Source organism: Culex quinquefasciatus, chromosome 3, assembly GCF_015732765.1.
Source record: "Culex quinquefasciatus strain JHB chromosome 3, VPISU_Cqui_1.0_pri_paternal, whole genome shotgun sequence".
Classification (NCBI taxonomy): domain Eukaryota; kingdom Metazoa; phylum Arthropoda; class Insecta; order Diptera; family Culicidae; genus Culex; species Culex quinquefasciatus.
Window position 1 is genome coordinate 107,077,583 of NC_051863.1, and position 23,750 is coordinate 107,101,332.

The window sequence follows — 23,750 nt, forward strand, 5'->3', positions numbered from 1 at the left end:
CATCACTAGAAGGATTTTCAAATTTATTGAATATTTGAATTAAAAAATATGAAGTTCAAATATTTCTGGAATTACATGGCCCCATGCCAAGTTGTATTTTATGCTCAAGGAATGTAGGGCAACATGTTTTGCCTAAAAATGTCCAGAAATGACCCAGGTCCCATCCTAGAAGGATTTTCAAATTTATTGAATATTTGAACTAAAATATTTGAAGTTAAAATATTTCTGGAATTTTTCCTCACACATGGCCCATGCCAAGTTGTATTTTTATGCTCAAGGAATGTAGGGCAACAAGTTTTACCAAATACATGTCAGGAAATGATCCAGAGTCCCATCCTAGAAGAATTTTCAATTTATTAAATATTAGATTAAAATATGAAGTTCAAATATTTCTGGATTTTTTCACATTCACCAAATTTCATACTCCAGGAATGTAGGGCGGTAAGTTTTGCCAAAACATGTCAGGTAATGTTAATTGTTCGTTTTTTTGAATTTTTGGAATCTCTCTTAAAAATTGTTCTTGGGATAACCATGACAAGTTATCCCGCATGCCATAAAGATGGCCGCCATAGCGCTATAAATTATTCCTAGGATAACCATCTGTAGGATAACTTTTCCCACCTGTTGTTTAGGACCCCAACAGGATCTGAAAAGTTGCTGTGCTGGAAAATCGATTTTGTTATTATACCGTAATGGACAGCTGCCAAATTTGTATAGAAAATTATATGGAAAAACTATTGATTATATGGATAAACTAATGATGTTTCAGCCGGATTTAAAAATACAAAAAAAAATCGAAGGATCGAAATCTGAGTGAATTCCTCAAAGCAAAAAATATTTTTCTTCTATGAAAATGCGTATGTGCATGGCTAATTTTTAATGTCAAACTCAAAACACTTGTTTAGCAAAAAGCCAAATAAAGTACACATTGTTTTGAATGACGTGGAACATGTCATATGAATAATTTGTAGGCAAATATCAAATATTTATTTTTCATCAAAACTGCTTCAGAGGGTTCAGTATAGGAAAGAAGTCTATTAATGGATAACATTCCCTACGTTATTGAAGTGAGTTCTATTAATGTTCAGCCTTAACGCGTTCCCCGGGATTCGAACCCGAGCACTATGGGTGGTAGTCTGAAATTTGAGAGCTCGTTGGTTTCGGAGAGACAGGCGTTTTCATCAAGACTGTATACGGATGGCGAAATGATCTCAGTAATACTGCATTTCAATTGCATCTTATTAAGATTGCATCGCTTTGTAGCAATCACTTGTTTGGGCGTGGAAGTAGATTTCAGTGTTTAATCCATGTGATACGAGAGATACCTTTTCATAACCTTTTTAGACATACTAAATACAATTTAATGAAACAAACCAGGCGCTTTTCCTCCAACCAAGCTTATCTCTAATGTTTGGTCATATGTTAATAATATTAATTATTGCTCTGTTGATTGAACTGCAATTAGATTTATTCAAGCGTAGCTTAATTTCAAATTAAAATTATTCTGACTGCTCACCTACAGATACAGCGTGGGTGGTCACATTCATTCCTAGCAGCACTCCTGAATGGGAGGATGCCTAATTGAAGTTCTTTGTTACTGAACGTAGGATGTTTCGAAATCAACCAACCCAGCCGAATGGTTTCGCATTCAAGTTTGACGTTTCACTTTCAATTTCGAGACATTTCCAGTGATCCGAAAGTATCGTTGTTTGATCTTGTCCGGTTTCATTCCAGGGAGAATGGAAAAGGGTTCAACAAAAAGCTTTTGCCCACTCAATTTTTGGGAAGGCAATACCGCATGCCTAACAAATCATTGTAGATGGGAATATCATTCTGTGGAAACTATTTTAATAAAAACCGTCCACGTGGAACTATGAAATTCCCGAAATCCATCACCCCTTTCTAAGTAAGGGTAGAACTGTAAGCAAATTGGTTTATTTTATTCACTTGGTTTGGAATGAATTGGAAATGCCACAAAAATTTTTACAAAAACAAAATATTTTTGTTTATTGTAGGTGTCGATTAAATTGATAACATTAATATGAAACATACATTTTCGAAAGTCAAGCATAAGTGTTTTTCCCTTCTGATGTTGGTAACATGATCCTATTTACAAACCGTATTCTAAATTTTTCATCCAATTTCTTTGACTGAACATTATCAAAAAAGAAAAGTTAAGCAAAAAAACGACCATTTATTCTTCAATAATCCTGCGAAGCAAATTAGCGCTCATTCATCAGCCAAACCCAGCACAAAAATTTCTTTCCCATTTATCAGGCTCCGGGTCTCGACCACGATATGGCCACCAGTCGGTCTTGGAACCAGCCAGTAAGAACCACCAGGCGGTCCCCGGGGTCCTTCGATAAAGCTGCAGTGGCTCTCAATGTCGATAAATGAAATCGAAAGAAAACATAAAACCTCTCGCTTTGTATCGAAACCAATTACCTATTATACGGGAAAATGCGAAAATGCGAAAATGCGCAGGTTTCGGCAAGAACCCCAAGGGAAACGAGGGGCTGGGAGTGATGTTTTTTCTCTTCTATTTTCAACAGAATCAACAATATTGCTGTGATAATGCCCGGTGTAGGCAGAAAATGAGGGAGGATGTTTTCACTGGAATTGAGCAGTTAAGATTAGGGCAACAATTCAAGATTATTTTTGTCTGTCTATCGGAATGCTTCTTCAACAAAAAAAACAACAGTATTTTTCAAGTGTGGATGTAGCAATTGAAGCCATTTTTTCAATTTTCACAAAATAAACTGAATGGGAATTGCTTTTTTGCTACTCTCTTTTAAAACACTTAGCTCCTGTTTATTGAAACTTGATGCCATCCGAACTGAGAAAAGGCCATGAAATCACATAATAGTTTTAGACCGGCGTGTAACTTTTGCTACTCATAAAGAAATGATGAGCCACACTAGATGATTTCAACGTTTTTAAACTGTATTCAGGGCATTTAAACATGAATTTTAAATTGTTTAAAAATATAACTTTGTACAGCATTGCCTTGGCGTTCTCGATTGCGAGATTCCTACTCGAAACTAGGTGTCCGAAGGCTTGATTTTTAAGCCAATTACAAACCTCTTTTTTACATTTAAGCTTCCATCCACCCCGGGATTCGAACTGACGACCTTTGGATTGTTAGTCCAACTGCCTACCAGCGACTCCACCGAGGCAGGACCCAGGGAGACGACTCCTACACCTGGATTGAGCTAACGACCTAACCTCTAGGTTAGACCGGGGCCAACATTTACTTCCCCATCCGACGGAAGTCGTGGTCAGACAAATCTCGTCTTGAAAAATACCACCGGGATCGTCTGGGATCGAATCCAAGCCGACTGGGTGAGAGGCAACCACGCTTACCCCTATACCACGGTTCCCGGCACTTGTCTCAATAGCACTGAAATATGAAAAATAATTATGAATATTTAAGTAGTTTAATGCAAAAAAAAACATTGTTTGAAACTGTAAACAATAAAAAACTAAATGTAATTTTGCCATTTTGTGTAATAAACTCACCAACACATGTTTGTTGATGTTACATTAATTGACGGTGTTTATTCTCCCTAGCATCATCCAACGATCTCGGTTTAACATTTGATGAGAATCCAAATTTAGAACATTCTTTCGTCACTTATAATTAATAAGATACGCCTTTCCGTAACCATTCAAACGATGCCGCGTTACCCTTGATATTTATTCAGTTGTCAAATTTTTGGCGAAAACGAACCCGACCAATCACGTGCTGCGTGGGTGGGCAATCAAAACGGATCGCTCCACAGCACTCGTGTCGATGGATTTCCTTGGAAAACGGGGCACCGGAAAAAAGTAATGAAAGCTCCCCGGTCGACCGTGACCAATTGGACCCATTTTTTTTTTGCACTGTTTAATAAGCCCACAGCAACTGTAGGAGATACAGCAAATTAAAACAAATCGACAGTGATAAAACGGTGAAACCCTTGCCTAATTGCTCAGCGAATTAATTTCGATTGGAAACAATTTCAGTGATTGCGAAAGCTTTCCCCCCACCACCCTCCGTTCCCCTTTAAAAGAGTAATTGATAGAGCTTTTTGTTCCAGTTGATCGTCCTTGTCCGAGAGCCAATTGGGTACGAGTTGAGTAACTTTCAGATGACAAATTCAGTGGCTGCAGTAGACAAACAGATGGCGTTGGCAACCGCAAGGAGAGGAAAAGGGAAAAGTTCAAGCCCAGGAAGAAAAGTGACACGAAAGCCAATGCGATTTTCTTGGAACTTTCTCAAAAGGGGGATGTGTAATGACTGTACTTTTTTTCCTGGTTTCGAATTAATCTTTTTCTTTTCCCCCTGCTGAAGTTTCGTATTCCTTGGACGTTCATCAGGGGTGCGCACCGGTATTATACGGAAAAGAAATGCGGATGTAATCAAGTGCTAGCCCGATCCGCACTGTCCGTCGGTGACACTTTTAATATCCGGTGAAACTTGCGAGTGAAAACTTTTTTGCAGTCACAAAGTGAGTACTACAACTCACTCACTGCTTACAAGCTTGAAAAGATAATTCAGCCTTTATTTAAAAATTGTCTATTGCATTGTTTTGAATGGTCATTCTTGCTCCAAGTGGTGAACTGCATCCAATGCATCTCATGAATCATTTCCATTGAAAAAGTGTTGTGCCATTCTAAAACATCTGTAACCCATTTTGCCTTCCTCACTGAGGTTCTGTGACTAAATTTTAGTCAAATATGAGTTGTTGATTGCTTGGATTATTACCAAACGCATTTGAGCAATATTTCATCACTGCCATTTTGGCCGCCATATTGGATGAAAATAGAGTCTGAACTGTACATGGAAAAAAACTATGATTGCATGATTTTCATGTATAGTTCTTGAGTTTTTTTAAAAAGTCCTATAAACCAAATTTTCATTTTTGGCTTTTTGAGTGTTTTTGAATACCTTTGACTCAAGGCGGTTCTAAAAACACCCTAAAAGCAAAAATTGAAAATTTGGTTTATAGGACCTTTTCAAAAAAAAACTCCAGAGTTTCTCCATGAAAATTTGACATTTTCTGTAATTATAAAGAAAATAGTAAGGCCATTGCAATTATTTTTCAAAGTTTATGTCGCCCCCCTGATTATTCAGGCCAACTTTGATTGGGGGGCATCAAAGTTGGCCTGAATAATCAGGGGACAAAAAACATTTTTTTTCGAAAAACTTCAAAATGCTAAAGAAAATTTAAGTTTAATCAACTGAAAACCAGTTAAAATGCATTTTCCCGCGTTTATAATCATATTCAACATGTTTGAACTTCTTTGTAAACATTTTAAATTTTCATGAAATACCATTGTACAGTCCCACGAAAAGTTTTTTTTTACGACAAAAAAATCCATCAATACCTCGATATTTTCAAAATAATGGTTAGAAAGCAACTGTACGCCTGTAAAATGCATTTTAAACACTTTTTTCGTCCAAATGCTGAAAACAAGGCTTGTAATTTATTTTTTTTTTTATTTAAAAAAAAACAAGGGAAATGTGTAATAATACCTTTCTTTGGTACCAATACCAAATGTTGGTATTATGCAAGAGCAAAATTTGGTATCATACCAATTCAAGGTATTGTTTTGTTACTGCAAAATTGCAAAATTTGTCAGTGGTCGGACACCACATTTTGGTATTTTTTGGTATTACAGTATTTTATTCAATTCCTCTGAAACTATGGGAAAATTATGACCAACTTTGACAAAATGATTAATTTTGCGCTAAAATGATGTCTAATGCTTTCATTGAAAACGGGAAAATTCAAACTTGATTTTAAATATTTTTTAAATACCCCCTAAAGAAATGACTTGAAATTGTGGAAAATTTTCTAAGACAGGATGGCACATTGTGGTATTATTTTGATATTAAAGTGTTTTATCAAATTCCTCCGAAACTATGGGAAAATTTTTACCAATTATGACAAGATAATTAATTTTGCGCTAAAATTACTTGAAACCAAAAATTGTGAAAGCTGATTTTCATTTATTTATACACCCACAAAGACATGTTTTAAAATCCTGGAAATTTCTATTAGTCGGGATACCATTTTATTTTTCAATCTTGTTATTTTCAGAAGCTTCAAGAACTTCAAGCACAAGCCGTTCATCAATGACAAATGTATTCGATGTTGTGAAGAATATCACTAAAAATAACATAGAATCATCAGGTGAGTAGATTTGGCTGTTGCATATGGATCATTTCCCTTTTTTCACTAACTGCAACTGCTGCACTATAAAATGGCATGAAAATACCAAATTTTGGTATTACTTGTGCAAATACCAGCGACCAAAATGTGCCCTTGGTTGCCCAGTAATAGATGGTAAAATACCATGAAATCATACCAAATCATGTGTGTGGAAGACCACAGGAATACAAAAATCTGATTTTCCAAAGGTGCGGGATACCAAGTTTTGTTATTCAAGCAATGTTCAAAAATCCGGAAGACTTCAACTTGGAATTGAAATGGTTTTATTTTGTGGTATTATTTTACCCTTGGAATAACAAGGTTAGGTATTGTTGTGCCCTTCCACCTACAGTTTTTTGGTACGATTTCATGGTATTTTACCATCTATTACTGGGCAACCAAGGGCACATTTTGGTCGCTGGTATTTGCACAAGTAATACCAAAATGTGGTATTCCCGTGTTATTTACCCCTGCTCGGGAAATATTATAAAGCGGTGCTGACAAGGAAATTCACAAAAATCATCAGCAGATTGATTTTCCTGAAGAATTCGGCAGTGATTTTCTTTTGCGTCATTTGCCTCCTCTCTCTTTCGCGGGTGAAGAAAATTCGCAAGCCAAATTGATTTTTATTTGCGATTATTCCATCCCTGTGCTGTACATATAGGATATACGAGATACCGTAAACTGGGTAGACTTTGATAGCCCGGGGTGACTTTGATAGGTTTTTCAAATGCCCGTCAAATTAATATTTAAACAAAAGGAAAGCTTATTATCGAACATATATGTAGAAATGTGACAGTTACATTGGATGTATCAAAAATAGTGGCCAAATCAAATTTCTATCAATGTCACCCCGGGCTATCAAAGTCACTCCAGTTTACGGTACACAGAGGGACATCGACTTTGATCATCCAGTTTTCACAGCGGCGAGTTGGTCGTGCGGGTTGGGGCGCGGACTAAATAAGCTAGATATAACTATCGCGGGTTTGATTTTTTTGGGGATTGCACATATTTTTCCCTGTAAATTTACACATTATTAAAGGTAAAATTAAACCGTTTTTTCTGACATAAAAGATGAACCCCTTTTCAGATGTTATTTTTCCATGATTTTTTTTTTACTGTGCACCTTAGTTTTATTTAAAACCTTGTCCGGATGTATCATGATCTTACAACACAAAATAAACAACTAACTCATTCACACATTCAAATATTTGAGCTTTCGTAACATAGGAGGTGAACCGGTACATTTGAAACCCCGCTCAGACACATTCTTTTTTTATGCTAGTTTAATGTAGACGCCGAGTAAAGAGTTGGCGAAGTAAGAAAGAGCAAATGAAGTCTCCGGATGGAACGATAAAGTTTACGACCTAACTTTCATGCTAAATTAAACTTGGAAGAAAAGGCAAGGAACAGAGGAATAAAAAAGCACACATTTTTGTCAAAAGTGTCTTGAAAAAGGGTTGTGAAGTTTGGACTGCGATCAAAAAAAAAATATTACAGTAAGTCATACTCACCAACACGAATAATTCCGCGCTCATCAGTCTGTAAATGAAAAACAAAAAAAAAACTATGTTAGTTTGGTTATTGATGAGGAATAGGAATATCATATCATAAGGGAAATAGAAAGAATATATCTGAAGCCCTTATAGATTTAATCTGTTTCAGGCAACTTTAAAAAAAGCAAAGCAATCCACTTTAACGAGCCCCGGGTCTTTTGGCGTCCGAAGGTTATGTGTGGTGAGTCACCCAAAACCTCTTTTACGCATATGGACCGACGTTTGACTTCCCCATCCGATAGAAAGCCAGGAGGATATGGCGGGAATCGAACCCGCGCCTTATAGCAACGCAGGGATCGGCAGCCGAAGCCGCTAACCACCGCGCCACGAGGCCCTCAGGCAACCTTACCCTTGCAAAAAAATACATCTCATAGTACAACTCCAGTACTTTCTCCATGCTGAGGAATGTTGGAAGCTTTTTTCGCGTATGAGTAGATGAGACAAACGGCGGTGTAAAAAAGGAGGTACATTCCGGGATGCTGTAAACTTGTGTGGGTGGTGGTGGTTGTGTTCCCCAAGAAAAGCTTGTCACACAGTACGGCGGGATATTCAAGCAATGTCTTGCCTGATGTGCCCGCTAGGATATTTCAAACTTTAAATTATCTTCTTTTTTTGTTTAATACAATATCTGTGTCTTTTAATTACACTTGAATAATCTGAAATGCTAAACCAAGTACAAAAAGACCTTCAGCTGAAATAGGGTTTGCCACGGCCGGATATGAGTATACAAAAGTAAAAAAACGAATGCTTGGCAGAAGCCAACAAAGTGAAACGAATTGTTACACTGTTTGCTAAAAAGAAACAAGAGCAAAAAAACCCAGCCCAAGAATGTTGACTGTTCCAGTGGAAAGGGGATGAGGATAATGCTCCTGGAATGGGGTTATTTTTCCTCAGTGTATGCCATAACAATCATAAAGGCAATGATTATATTAATTGAAAAAGTTATCACCAAATAGAGATGCAATAGCTATGGCAGGGAAAAAAGAAAACTTCACCCGGCAGCACAGGATGTTTTGTCAGCATGGACGATGGAAGCTGTGCAACATTCTGCTTCCTGTTGAAAAGTTTTCAAATAATAAAAGTACACCACTGCAACCAACAAAAAGTGGTTAGCATGGAATGTTTGGTTTCAATGCGTGATTGTCATGCTTTCGTAGGAAGGAACTCGTTGCAACAAAAATAGAAACCCTGATTTTCTCTCATATTTTTTAACAGAAAATATTAAAGAGACTTGTATAATTTGGAATAAACAAGACTAACTGGAAACAACTGATCATTAAATTTGCAACTTGATTGAAACAAATTACTTCGATTATCCCAAAGTGGCTATTTGCCTGACGAATGAATCCCCTTCCTATCGATCAGGTTTCACAAGCTGAAAACATGATTTTATTAGCGAAGCCAATTAAGTTGATATTGATGAAGAGTGCGATACGAAAGACGAGGCAGGACTTTGCCCTCGGCGAAAGAAAATTCAAGTTCGTCGTCTCTCACCGACAGCAACATCCAACCGCCATCAATCTCGTTTTCGTCAATTCAATGTTCAAGTTTTCACTTGGAAGGCGCCAAGTTATTCTACGAGCAAACTGGAAAACTCTGGTTTAGAGGAAATTATTTCCCAAAAGCGAGTGGCGGCGCGACGCACCGTCGTCCAAAGATCGCGCAAATTTTCGTTACACAATTAGTGCAAACTTCTTTCATTAACTTAAATGCAAATTGGCCCAACCCAGCTGTCTGTCTATAAATATAAACGTTCAAAGCTAAGTTGGAGGAGGGGAAGAACGTGGTGAACATTCCGACGCGAAGACCAGGTCAGCCTCCCTTCCACGGACGAAAGCTGTTGATATTTGGAAAATAATTAAGTTATAATGAAAGTTGCTGAAGGGTTGACAGCAGTGCTGGCTCAACGCTGTTATTCCAACTTTGAATTAATTTGTGTAGGAAGGATAAACGTCTTTTGTCATTATTTGTTTATAAATGTGCAAATCTGAGATAAGTCAACACCGGAACAAGGTGTGGAAGGACAGCGAATTTAAATTAATTCACTACCCAAACAATCAATTTAGTGCAAAAGTGTCTTCGGAAAAAATGTTTCAATTTCTACCTAAAAAAATGGAGTGAGGATTTCTACCGCTTTAAACATAACCGAACTTGGAAATTCTCTTCAACCAGGATCATAACATGCTGTTCCGGACGTCCTTCAGGAAGCACATCCGCACCTCTACTCAACGGATGCTCGTTGCCGTTTCGGAAATTTGCCCTTCTAAGCTGCAGTTGATGGTGTTTAGTTTTCGCTTCTAGTTTCAACTAGAAAGCAGTATTAGTTTGCCGTTAATTAATTTATTAAATTAGCGTACTTTTAGCCTGCAAATTTCTGGAAAAGCATGTGGCAAAATGGATGCTGCACGGTGTTTCTAGTGATTAATTCTGTAAGAGGTATTCAAGAGTCGGTTTTAGAACGTTATACCGCGTGGATTATTCGTACAGGATTATTCGTGTGTTTTGCGTCATTTTGTTGGGTGATTGGTGTTTGATAAGTGAGTTTAACTTGTGCAGTGATAGTGTGCGTTGGATGACCGACATTGTTTGTGATAAGAAATAAAGTGTAGTGCTAATTGTTGAGCAGAATCAAAATGTCCTTCTAATATAATCATTGATCGGGAGGCACGAAGTTGTGTGAATTATTACATTGACATATGATGTTTTACTGTTCAGAGTGATTAAATTACTGTAAAAAAAATCCTTCTATATCACCGTTGATCGAATGGCACGTTGACGGTTTTATTCGTCTAGGTAATCGTGGTGCCAAATTGCATGTATTTAGTATTGAAATAACTGTGCGCGAGTGTTTTGGTGTGTTAATTAGAAAGACCTTCCCATAGCATCGTAGCTCGGAGGGCTCGGCAACAATTTTATTATGAAAGTCCTCCCCATAGCATCGTAGCTCGGGAGGTATCGAAAAGCCAATACCTTATCCTACTAACCAAAAAAAATATCCCGTGATGCTTGAAGGGGATGCTGTGAATTCAGCGGTCTTAAGCGGTGTCAATAGGTATTTAGCGAAAAGCTGTACGCTTGATGAATCTGTAACTTCAACTATCGGACTATCATTCCTCCCTTTTGTTGAACTGCAGGCTTCTTGGGAGGATTAAACAGTGAACGATGGTTGGCTCCCACTTATCATTTTTGATTCATTGTTTAACTTCAGCTGATCTGTCAATAACGGAGTAGCAGCTCATTGGCAGTCAACCATGCTCATGGTCATTGATTCTATATTAAGTATTCAAAAAGACTCGAGGTGATGTGTCCTGATTTATCTGAATTTATGTATTAAACTTATTTTTGGTTGTGAGTATTCCCCAAACTCAACTCAAGTGTGCATGTTGTCTATATTTCATCCTGATTACAAAAGCATCAACATCACCCCCGTCACCATCCTCCAGCTAAAAAAGCTGCCACGAGGGTATTTTGCTCTGCTCTGTTGGTGTTATTTTTCGAAACAGATTTCGCAAACAACACAAACTTTTACGTGTGGGCAACGGCACGCATCGATTGTTCCAACAATTTACCCTCAAAGCACACACTCAACTCACCCACAAAAGGATGCGATAATTATGCACGATTTCCTGCAAAACAACTTCAGAACCGCGCAACGTGCAACGGGAAGCTCAATTAACGTTGTTCGCCGCGCTAAACAGGAGGGAGAAATCTCGCTTCGACTCGATTTTGTGTGAGTGTGTTTTTTCCCGGAAGTTGATTGGTTTAATTACAAGTGTTTGTTTGCTTGTTTGTTGGCAAGGCAAGCTGAAAAACATGATATTCATGGAAAGTGCTTTCGGTGTTGATTTAATTATGAATGTTATTTGTTTCGTAATTTAATCAAGTTAAACTACGGAATATAGGGTCCGGGTATTTTGGGATATACGATGTCCCACGATAGAGACCTTTGCAATCTGGTCGATTTGAATGTTGGATGATTATTATAAAAAGTACAAGTAGGGTATATGGCCCTATTTTGGACCTACTATGCAAAGCGTCAACATATTTCGCATAGTTCTCAGGAACGGTCTAACTAATTTGGCTCGTTTCAGGATTGTTTTGTGCTTTAACTTATGCTTAACAAAGTGTACTATTGAAAATTTAAAATAATTTAACCATTCCATTGTAATAAGCATTTCAAGTAAAACATTTTTTGGATGCTTTTTGGACTTATTGAATGTATTTTGGAGACATCGCTGAACCTATTTTGGACCCATACTCTGATTGGTTGAAATTTGGACAACTCGAATTGCGGCGTGCGGCGGCAACACGCACACTTACAAAAACTCGGTTTGATAAACCAAAGGGCCTATCCACGATTATAATTTGGAAAACATTTATTTCAGAAATTAAACAATTATGATGAAACAATGGATTTGAATTTGAAAACGTGTTTTAATCATATTGAATGGAAACTCACGCATCTTTAGCAGGTCCCGGGCAGACGGTAATAACAAAATTCATGCCATTTCAATAACAAAAACTGTTAAAATAACAAAAAAAGTTATGGAATATTCATACAAATTCCATTTTTGCATAACAGCTTGATAACAGTTTATGTTATCATAACAAAATTTGTTATTGGTCTGAATGCCAAAACAACTTTGGAATAACATTTATTGTTATGGAAGAATAACTCGAATTGTTATTGGGATGATCGGATTAGTTGTTAAAATAACAAAAAAGAATAACAAAGATTTGTTCGAAGAATAACGGAAAATGTTATTAGTCTGTTATTGCAATAACAAACCAATAACAAAAAAATCATAACGGGGGATAACAAATATTGTTATAAATAACATAAAATGTTATTGGCCTTGTATTTTCAAATAACAAAAAATGTTATTTTCACGTTATTTCCGTCTGCTCGGGGTCTCTGTCCTATTTACAATTTGCATATTCTTACGACCTAATTGTTCAAGCATTAGCACATAAAAGACAACCCGTTATTACTCGCAATAAAAACACCTTATCTTAAAATTAAATTAATGACACAGATACATAACAAGTTACAATGAAAAAAGGTTCTAAATTTTACGCAGAGCTTATGTTCAAATATTATTAAACAATCAAGAAATTTTAAAGGGAGATTATAGCTTGTAACTTGGTGTGAAACTTTTTCATCTGTCATGTTAAACTTTACAGTTGCTTGACAAAATAATTAACTACATGTTGCACTTTAAAAACAATGTAATATTTGAAAAAAATCTTTGTTTGAATACCAGGGTGCCTTTGATAGTCATAGTTTGTCTTGTTAAAAGCAGATTTGAGGTTTTCAAACATTATTTTTACTTCGAACTTACCATCACTTAGGTTGCTGATGTAATTTTTAAGAAAATCATTTATGTCAATACTTAGTTAATTATGTTTGTAAGCTTTTTAATATAATACATATAAATTTTAGGTAATATTGTTAAAAATTCAGAACTTTGCCTGAAATGCGTTGAAACTAGTTTTGTTTATTAAATTATGGATTTATATTACATGTATAACTGAATTTAAAGAATGAATCAAAAGTTTTCACATTTTATATGAAATTTGTTTTACTGGAAATGCCTTTAAATTATGAGATTTTTTAAATTACGTTTCAAAAACAAATAATATTTAATAATATTTATATTACTTATTTTACCTTTTCCTAGTAGAAGATTGTCCGAAGAATCCGAAAATGCATTCCGTTTTACGATTCAAAATCATGTTCATTGAAAAAATCATGACACATTGAGAAGATGAAAATAATGCTATTTATCAACATTTTCTTAGTTATAGTTAAATAACTTTTTAAACTTTTTAAAATTTCATGAAAAGTTCTTCATGAGGTACTTTGAGCGCTTCTCTACCACGGTCAGTATGATTCCATACCATTCCGTACGTATTCAATTTTTACTCTTCATTTTGCGGAAAAATATCAAACCTATCAAAGTCACCCCGGCTATATGTCTCAAATCATAAAAATCATAATGTTAACATCGCATTCACCTCTTATGCTTATTTTTTTCGAAGATTTTTATTTTGCTAGCTGGTTTAATTGTGTTTCTAACATGATTGACACGGTAAAATTTAAAAGTGTAATTTATTATAAACCAACGCTGCCAATTCTGGAGCAACATTTGAAAGGGGCGGTACGACATTGCTCTTACGGCCTTTCGTCCCATTTAAACGCGTGTAATGAAAGGCCGTAAGAGCAATGTCGTACCGCCCCTTTCAAATGTTGCTCTGGAATTGTGAAAAAATCGTTATACCTGTATTTTTAAAAATTATAAAACTTACAAAAAATATATTTTCCATATGTATATTTCTCTGATAAGTTAGCAATACGTCTTAAAAGCCATCACGATCTCCGACACATATTTGATTTTTTTCTGAACCAAACCAAATTTTGTTTGTTTTCCACTAAAGAGCATTTAAAAGACGTGCAGATGATAATTCAAAGCATTTTTTATTTATAATTCGTAAATTGATCGAGAACTAATCGAAAAATTGATTTGTTTACAACTAGCGCTTAGGATCTTTTTAAAACTAACTCAAGTTTTTTTTTATTTAATTCATACGACTTTTTCAAAAACCACTCGTAAGCGATGTTGACAGCTTCTGTCACGGTGACAGCTGACGATTTAATGAACTAGACCCTTTAGGTTTTTCAATCGTTTCCCCTTCAATTCCAACAGGGTAGCCAGTTTGCATTTTTTGAAGTAAAAATTAAAAATATATGCGGCTAAATTGGTGATAATGATGTTAAGACAAAAATAAATCAACGTCAGTTTAAATTTTGGGATACTTTGCAATCTGTCCTAACAATCATCCAAATCTCTAGCATCAACTTGCATTTTTATCGTTTAAAAAACATATTTTCATTGTTTCTATTAATCATTTGCTTTTTAAAGCTTAGATTTCATTCAAATAATTACAGTAAAGAAATTCAATTCAAAATATTAAATTAAAAATTATCAATTAATTTCAATGAAATATCGAAATAAATTGATCAACTAAACTGGCAACACCTTCTAATACATGTGTTGGTGATAGCCTTGAACCGACGGCAAAGTAGGTCCAAAAACTGATCCAACGCGGCTGATTTGAAAAAAATATTTTGAATTGAGTTTTTTTCGATAATAGAATAGTTATTTCAATGGTTTAGTGACGGAAAACCAGAAAGAATTAAATAAACAACAGTTACATTACTCGGAAACCGGACGAAATTGCTTGGTGTCAGTGCAAAACTGAAAAAATCATCAAGGTGTCGCGAGCCAAATCTGATAAGCAACGAGGCCGGAATTTTTGGACCTAATCGATGTGCTAGGAAAATGAAAGGAAGTTCGACTGGCGTTGGAAAAAGTGGCTGAAAAAGCGGAAATAATCAAAATTGTTAACATTTTTGGGAGAGGTAAGATACAAAACGATCCTGCCTACACTTTCTGTTGGTTGGATTCAGTGAATTCGTACTTTAAAGCCTGAACTACCTCGATTCATAAAAATAGGTCCAAAATAGGTACTAGGTCCAAAATAGGGTCAAATACCCTATTTACAAAGCGGATTCAGTTGCGAATTTTACTCAAGAAACGATCACAATAACAAAAACAATTTGAATAACATCAAAAATCTTTTATCGTCGAATTGTTCTTAGATATTTTACTAACATTTTCACAAAATATGGTGAAATTTGATGGACTCTACCTTCAATGGCAATCGTTTGAAAATTGACCCAATCTCACCCCTTTGAGGGGGTGACATTGGGTCAAATGAAACTAAAATGATGCTCAAATACAAAGATATAGTAAAAACAAGTCATTCAACAGTGTTTCTTGTTCGAGGGGACCGTATTGACATGCTAAAATATTTGAAGTAGAGATTTTTAAACATTTGGGTACTTTTTGATCAATTGCAACAAAAAATTTAAAAATTTGATTTTTCGAGAGGTAATTTTCGGCCAAAAACGTACCTCAACTTTAGACAGCAGCTAAAATGACAGGATTTGTTCTAGGAATAAGATTTTTTTCAGAATAGTCATGTCCCTTCCACAAACTTTTAAACAGAATTTAGTTTCATTGAGAAGTACCTGAGAAATGGTAAAATCCTAATCTAATCTAATCTAATCTAATCTAACACAAACGCAGCCAGTCCGATGAAAGCATGCTGGAAAGTCTTGTGATTAGATTACGCCCCAAGCACTTTTCTTGTCATTATTAATAATTGCAGTACATCCGAGAACACCCGAAAATGCATTGCAAAAATTAAAGCGGCCAGCCCTACTACGTTGTGTTTACCGCAGAGAGGATTCTGAGAACGGATCACATTTCACAGAATCTACAGGGAGGAAGGATGCGTGGACATACCGTACCAAACGCTCCTGTTTACAGTTTCATATGTGTTTTGTATAATGTGTTAAGTGTAAAATATAGTGTGATTATATAATCAATTAAATATAATAATGCAATATAGTGATCATTTAATAAAATCCCATCACCTATATATAATAACCGCTCACCCAAGCACAAAAACAGCGACACAAAAGAATGAAAATGAGCATGCAAAAACAAGACAGCGCGTCCCCGTGGTCAGCGCACTAATGATGCCATTATTTAATTATAATAACCACTCACCCAAGCACATAAACAGCGACACAAAAGAAATGAAAATGAGCATGCAAAAACAAGACAGCGCGTCCCCGTGGTCAGCGCACTAATGATGCCATTATTTAATTATAATAACCGCTCACCCAAGCACAAAAACAGCGACACAAAAGAATGAAAATGAGCATGCAAAAACAAGACAGCGCGTCCCCGTGGTCAGCGCACTAATGATGCCATTATTTAATTATAATAACCACTCACCCAAGCACATAAACAGCGACACAAAAGAAATGAAAATGAGCATGCAAAAACAAGACAGCGCGTCCCCGTGGTCAGCGCACTAATGATGCCATTATTTAATTATAATAACCGCTCACCCAAGCACACAAACAGCGACACAAAAGAAATGAAAATGAGCATGCAAAAACAAGACAGCGCGTCCCCGTGGTCAGCGCACTAATGATGCCATTATTTAATTATAATAACCACTCACCCAAGCACAAAAACAGCGACACAAAAGAATGAAAATGAGCATGCAAAAACAAGACAGCGCGTCCCCGTGGTCAGCGCACTAATGATGCCATTATTTAATTATAATAACCACTCACCCAAGCACATAAACAGCGACACAAAAGAAATGAAAATGAGCATGCAAAAACAAGACAGCGCGTCCCCGTGGTCAGCGCACTAATGATGCCATTATTTAATTACAATAACCGCTCACCCAAGCACACAAACAGCGACACAAAAGAAATGAAAATGAGCATGCAAAAACAAGACAGCGCGTCCCCGTGGTCAGCGCACTAATGATGCCATTATTTAATTATAATAACCACTCTCCCAAGCACACAAACAGCGACACAAAAGAAATGATAATGAGCATGCAAAAACAAGACAGCGCGTCCCCGTGGTCAGCGCACTAATGATGCCATTATTTAATTATAATAACCACTCACCCAAGCACACAAACAGCGACACAAAAGAAATGAAAATGAGCATGCAAAAACAAGACAGCGCGTCCCCGTGGTCAGCGCACTCGTACCTGAGAAATGGTAAAATCCGTAAAAAAATTTCTTGACCCAATATCACCCCCAGACTCAATGTCACTCCCACTGACGGAACTGTTAAAATTTGTCCAAATAGTTGCAAATACACCCAAAGGAAATATATAGCTCAAAATCTGCAACAGTGGATTTGCTACAGAAAATGTTACATTTTATAACAGTTTTTGCAGCAAGCTCATAGCTCAATTTTGCCCGCGTGTAAACATGTCAGCGATCTGCAGTTCGCACCAACACATATAATGCTGGCGCGTCCCCGAGCAACACTCCAGAGAGAACAATATGTTCGTGCTCTGTCCCTCACAATACAAGCGTCCATGGCGCGGTGGAAATGTGTCGGATCAACCACCTAGAAGTTGATGGTTCAATCCTCATTCTGTTAAGATTTTTTTCTGCAATACAATCGTCGGTAATGTCGATAATTGTCGGTAACGGGCAAAGTTGTCATACCACTATATCTCAAAAAATGCATGAGGACAGATGTATCACAATCATGCGACCGCCGGTTGGGTGCATGAATGGGTTTTTTAAAACCTTAATATCTTTTTGAACTTTACGCAGAACGCTTGGGTGTAGAAAAAGGGATTGCTAAGTCAGATTCTGATAGATTTTTGCCTTCCTCACTTTACTGAGGAAAGGCTATAAAATCACTCGAAAAACGAACTTCTTAATTTGAACTCCTAGACCCACCTTCACTAGCTGAACCGATTTGGACCGTATTGGTCTCATTCGATCCGTCTTGGGGTCCCATAAGTCGCTATTGAAAATTATAAAGTTTAGTAAAGTAATTTAAAAGTTATGCTAAAAAAACGATTCTAACAAAAGTCCGGAAGATTGTAAAAAGGGTGGTTTTTGTAAGAAACCCTGTAATGCTATACATTTTTAGAAAGGTATTCAAAAGACCTTTCCAACGAGTTCAAAAGATTGAAGATCACGCACAAAAATTAAGTGAGTTTGAATCAAAACTCCTGTTTGTTTAAAACAAATATCTTGCTTTATGAAATCAACAAACCTATTTTATGAACTTAATAATCACATATTATCAATCTCACAAACATTTTGTCAGTTTGGCAAACATGTTTGTTGTCTCCGATTCGATTTTTTTAAACGTGTACTGAAAATTTTGAGTGTATTATTTTCACCTTCACTGAACTATAAAGATGGCCGATGTTTTCTTTGTGCGGCTTTATAACGACAATTCTTCGGAATGTGGCAAGTTCGTAAGTATTCATAATCTTCAGTATTGAATTTTGAATACAATAATTTTTTTTCTTTTTAAATCAATCAGTGATGGTCGCGAATCCAACGTAGAATTGCTGGTCCAGTTCCGGCCAAGATTCCTGGATTCCTGCTGTTATCAGGTGAGAGGTCTTTATTTCTTTTTAACAATGTTGTTCCATTAGGTACAAATAATGCCTCAATGAACTGTTCCCAAAGATAAATATTCTAAAACTATTGCATTTTTTCAGTGTTTTTTCCCGCACTGGATCCACAACTAAGTCAGCAGAGGATTTTCCTGGCTCCAGTTTCAGAATGTTATTAGTGAAATTTTGAGTGATTTATCAGTTAAATTTTATAGTAAATGAAGTCTTGAAAAATATAAATAAAATATAAACAAACAATACTGACTTTGAAAATAAAGAAAAAGAAGACAAGAAGAATAACCTGTTAAACCAGATTATCAGTTCCATAATATAGTTTATTCATTCGGTAAACATGTTTGTTGAACCATCCCTCATGATAGCTGTTCGATTGAAAATGTCATTTTGGGGTCATAACAAACATGTTTGTTGAATCCACAAAATTGTTGGTTTGAATTGGACAAACATGTTTGCGGGCCCTGAGATGACTATCATGTTTGTGGAGTACACCCAACATTTTGCTGGGTGTACAATCGGATTTTTCTGCGTGATCTGATAACCCTATCAAAAGTTATGCGCACTTAAGTGCTATCTATGAACTTTTTAGAGACCGGATCTCATATATTTCGATGAAAACGTTGTCCGGATCTATCATGCGACCTGTCGATGGATAGGTGATCAAAAGACCTTTCCAACGAGTTCAAAAGATTGAAGATCTGACAACCCTATCAAAAGTTATGCGCACTTAAGTGCTATCTATGAACTTTTTAGAGACCGGATCTCAGATATTTCGATGAAAACGTTGTCTGGATCTTTAATGTGCCCTGTTGTTGGACAGGTCATCAAAAGACCTTTCCAACGAGCTCAGTAGATTGCAGATCTGACAACCCTATCAAAAGTTATAAGCACATAAGTGCCCTGAATTATGAAGATCTAACTACCCAATCTGATGGAATGAATAATGAATCAAGTTGAACACGGAAAGGTCCGCCCTTGTGTATCTATTTTGGATAGCATTACTCTCTAAATGTGAGGAAGGCAACAACCACCTAAGGGTGGATTAAGTAACGTTTTAATTTTAAAATCAACAGCCCTACAAACGAGCTCAAACTATGTTTATAGTTTCAAGTTTAGTCAAGCATGAAAAACGCGAACAAAAGTTCACGAGCTGCCTTCAACCGCCGCCAAAACTTAGAAATTATGCACATACCTGGCCGCAATTTCCCTTTATTGTTATGTTGGCATTAAAATTTCACCACTCCATCAAAATTCATCCTCCAACCTGGGGCGCCAGAGCCAAAATATTCCGCCCCGGTTTCCACGTCGGAATGCTCGGAGCTCTGAGCTTCACGTTTCGAGCGTGAAAACCGTCGAGATTAACCGCATGATTGCTGTTTTATTATTAAGCGTGATGGCAATCATCCTAAATGCATCCAAATAGCACACCTCAAGCGGATGAACCGTCGGAAGAACGGTCCGACAGTTGGACACTCGGAACACGGAACTCGGTGCCCGGTGGACTGAACGTAAATTTGTTGTGAAAAGCTGAAAGGATTTCAGCCATTCCGCATTCCGAGTCTGGCGGGCACTTTCCCTTTGCATAACTTCGTTCAACGGTAGCATTCCAGGGTTGGATGTCTTATTTTTGAACCAGTTTCAAAGAGTTGACCTCAATTCGTTTTGGAACCTCACCAGAAGGTATCTTACTCTAGTCTCCTTTGAAGGTGGGAGTGAATCTTTGACATAAGGAAACTTTTTCTGTGTGGCATTTGCATTTCCATGTTTCAACTATTCGAAACAGAATGTTGTTTGGATTACTTGGCGAAGGAAATTGTGCAGCTGTCCAAACAGTCAAATTAAAACCACAGCTCCAGCCATTTGTAAAAGCAATAAGAAGCAAGCATGGACAAAATATATTTGATAAATGAGACTTGAATTTATTTTAACTTTTAACAACATTAGAAAATCAATTTTTAACTTTGATAGTTAATTTGTTCATCAAACTTTTTGTTAAGTATTCTACTACTTGCAGCATTTCAGTTTCTTTTTATTTAACAACGTGGAAAGTTTTTTAATAAATCTGCCAAAAAGCAACCAAATTTTACAACTTTGTTGCAAGAACCGTCAATACTACTTTGCCCCTGGAATCAGCCATAGGAAAGCATAGCATAGGGCATAGGGTACAAAACAAAAACAGTAAACTTCCTGCTCAATGGAAGCACCATAAACATCCATTAGATCGCCGTAAATATCCAATATTACTGAGCCACTTTCGGCAGCAGGGGAAGGCTTTGGGCCGAAACTAGAGGAAACATTTCCTCAGCAAACTCTGCTAATAGGGTATTTGAGGCCCTTTTGGTGTTAATCTCTTTATTTTAATTGTGTCAGAACCATTTCGATACTTTATGCTAAATTAAACGTGAAAATTTGAAAATTTATTCCTAATATTTATAAGTAGTAAGATAATTTGAAAAAGCCTCAAGTACCCCGATAGAACCGGATACAATATCAACTGGACAGCAGCGGAAAGCAAAATTGGTCGTAAAATGCAATTTACTTTCTCTGCTTTGATGGTCCAGGCACTGGACTGTGCGACCGTTTTGCGGAGGAAAAGTTTGCTGTCCCACGCAGTGGCAACGTGGTCCGCTCTCCGGAAAAGTGCCTCGTCGAGGGTGGCAAAAATTGCGCGACCAACGTGCGTTTCTCTAATTTAATTGAAAGTTTGTAAGTGAATTGAGCACGATGGGGCGAAAAATCAATGCGAGTTGACTCGATACAAAGTTAGTTTTCCCCAGTTACTATTGTTTTGAAAACCGGGGTGCCTTTGATGGATATAGTTTTTCATGTTAAAATCATATTTCAAGAGTTCAAATTTTACTTTTACGTCAAATATATCATCACTTAGGTTGCTGCTACAGTTTTTGAGGAAAAAATATCAATCTAACAAAGTAAAAAAAAAAATAGGTAAATTGCTAAAATGTTATATATGTCAAAAAAATAATTTATATGATTTTTTGGTGATTATTTTTTCGATTTTTTTTCAAAACCACAAACAATGTATTATTTGCCAACTAATGTTTTTGCTTATTGCTAGATAAAATCACGTTTCTCTTTCGCTGTGAGTGACAGGAGATTATTGCTGCCTAACTAACGCAGTGTAAAAATCAGAAAGCTGAACTGAAATTCTACGTTCATTTGGCTGTCAACTTGATTTGTTTTGAATATTTTCCAAAAAATCTGCTGAAAACTCAAGCATAGATTATTATTATTATTTAGTCTATGACTCAAGGCATTCTTTGACAACAGCCATAAATTTGATCAGCGGTTGTCATGCGGCTCTCATGCGATAAACAAAAATGTTCACAAATATATGCTCTACTGGACTTGGTTTTAGCAAATTTCAAAGAACGCTCCAGATTATCCAGCACCATTCAAATAAGACCGCTTATTTAACTTAAGATGGGTATATTTCCCCATAATATTATTATATGAAACGAAATGCAAAAAAAAATCAAAAACAGAGCGTGGCCGAATGGTTACGCTGTCCACTTTGTAAGCGGATGATTCTGGGTTCGATTCCCATCTGCTGCAACCTTCCATCGGATGAGGAAGTAAAATGTCGGTCCCGGCCTTGGTTGTTAGGCCGTTAAGTCATTTCAGGTGTAGGAGTCGTCTCCATGCCATAAGTACAAACAACACACCAAACCAAGCCTACTCCGGTGGAATCGCTGGCGGCGGTTGGACTCGCAATCCGATGGTCGTCAGTTCAAACACTGGGGTGGAAGGTTCCTTGGAGTAAAAAGAGGTTTGGGTGCTCTCCCCATTCAAGCCTTCGGACTCCTAGGTTCGAGCAGAAACTTGCAATAGAGACCACAAAAGACACGGGGGGTCGTTCATGTGGATGGTTTGATTTTTTTTTTTTTGGGGCTTCAATATTTTGGACGCGATAGACAAGTCTTTCAAATGCCATTCTTAAAAAAATATGGTAGGAAAAAACAGAGTTTGCCCCTAAAATCAAATACCCCAAGCGAAACGAACGATGAATACTACATCATTTCAACTTGCAGGAATTTTAATTAATCACAAATCATCGTCGATCTGCTCTGTTGCCAAGTATCGATTTGGTTCAAATCGAGAAAAGGACGTCATTTTGTAATACTTTTTTTCTTGAATCTGCAAAAAACTTAATTTAATTTGAAAGCATAATCAAAAAACAGTATATTCCACAATAAATCAAAGAGTCCACTCAATGAACTCTCTCCCTCTGATTAAAGAAGCATGATTACCGTAATCAGTAAATATAAATATTGGAATAGAACTTCAACCGAATGATAAGGGTCACCACGTTGTCGATGCGTTCGGCTGCTCTGGCTTACAGGCTTCACAATTTATTAGCTTTTGATTTCAAAGCTCAACATACCGTGCAATTCGGAGAAGGAAAAGGCAAAATTGTTTCGCTTAAAAAGAAGAAGAAACCGCTGGCGTGGAAATTGGAACGTATTTGCAATGATTTATTAGCGAAATGCGACTTGGGCAGCGTGAAACTGTGTTTCTTATTTTCCGTGAAACCATATTACGTTAAGCTTATTGTGACGGCCTATGGCGTTACATGAACCAACTTTATCATTTAAAAAATGTAACGAACAAATATCAGATTACTTGGTATTTAATTTGGCTATTTTCGCCCTACAAACATCCTCGAAAAGGATTACAACAATATATTTCATTAAGATTGGTTCCATGCAAAGCTGATAATAATACAGATTTTCTTATTTAATTGTTATGTTTGAGTTATCAGTTTGCAAAAGTTATGCATGTTTAAGTTGTATTATTGATCATAAAAAATAATAATTGTTTTGCTCTTGTTCTAATACTTTGCGCGTTGTTTTTATTTATCCATCTGTTGATCTCCACATGAAATTAAAGAGGTTAGTTTGTAATTTTTCCTTTTATTTGATTCTAAATT

At 36.5% G+C, this 23,750-nt stretch overlaps 1 protein-coding gene across 1 annotated transcript in view; it reads right to left on the reverse strand.

Moving 5' to 3' along the window:
• The window catches only part of LOC6030808, a 219,733-nt gene that overhangs the window by 131,751 nt on the left and 64,232 nt on the right, over positions 1–23,750 (reverse strand). Inside the window, 1 exon segment of the mRNA XM_038260053.1 lies at positions 7,712–7,739. The gene's annotated coding sequence lies outside the window, so the exon portion shown is untranslated.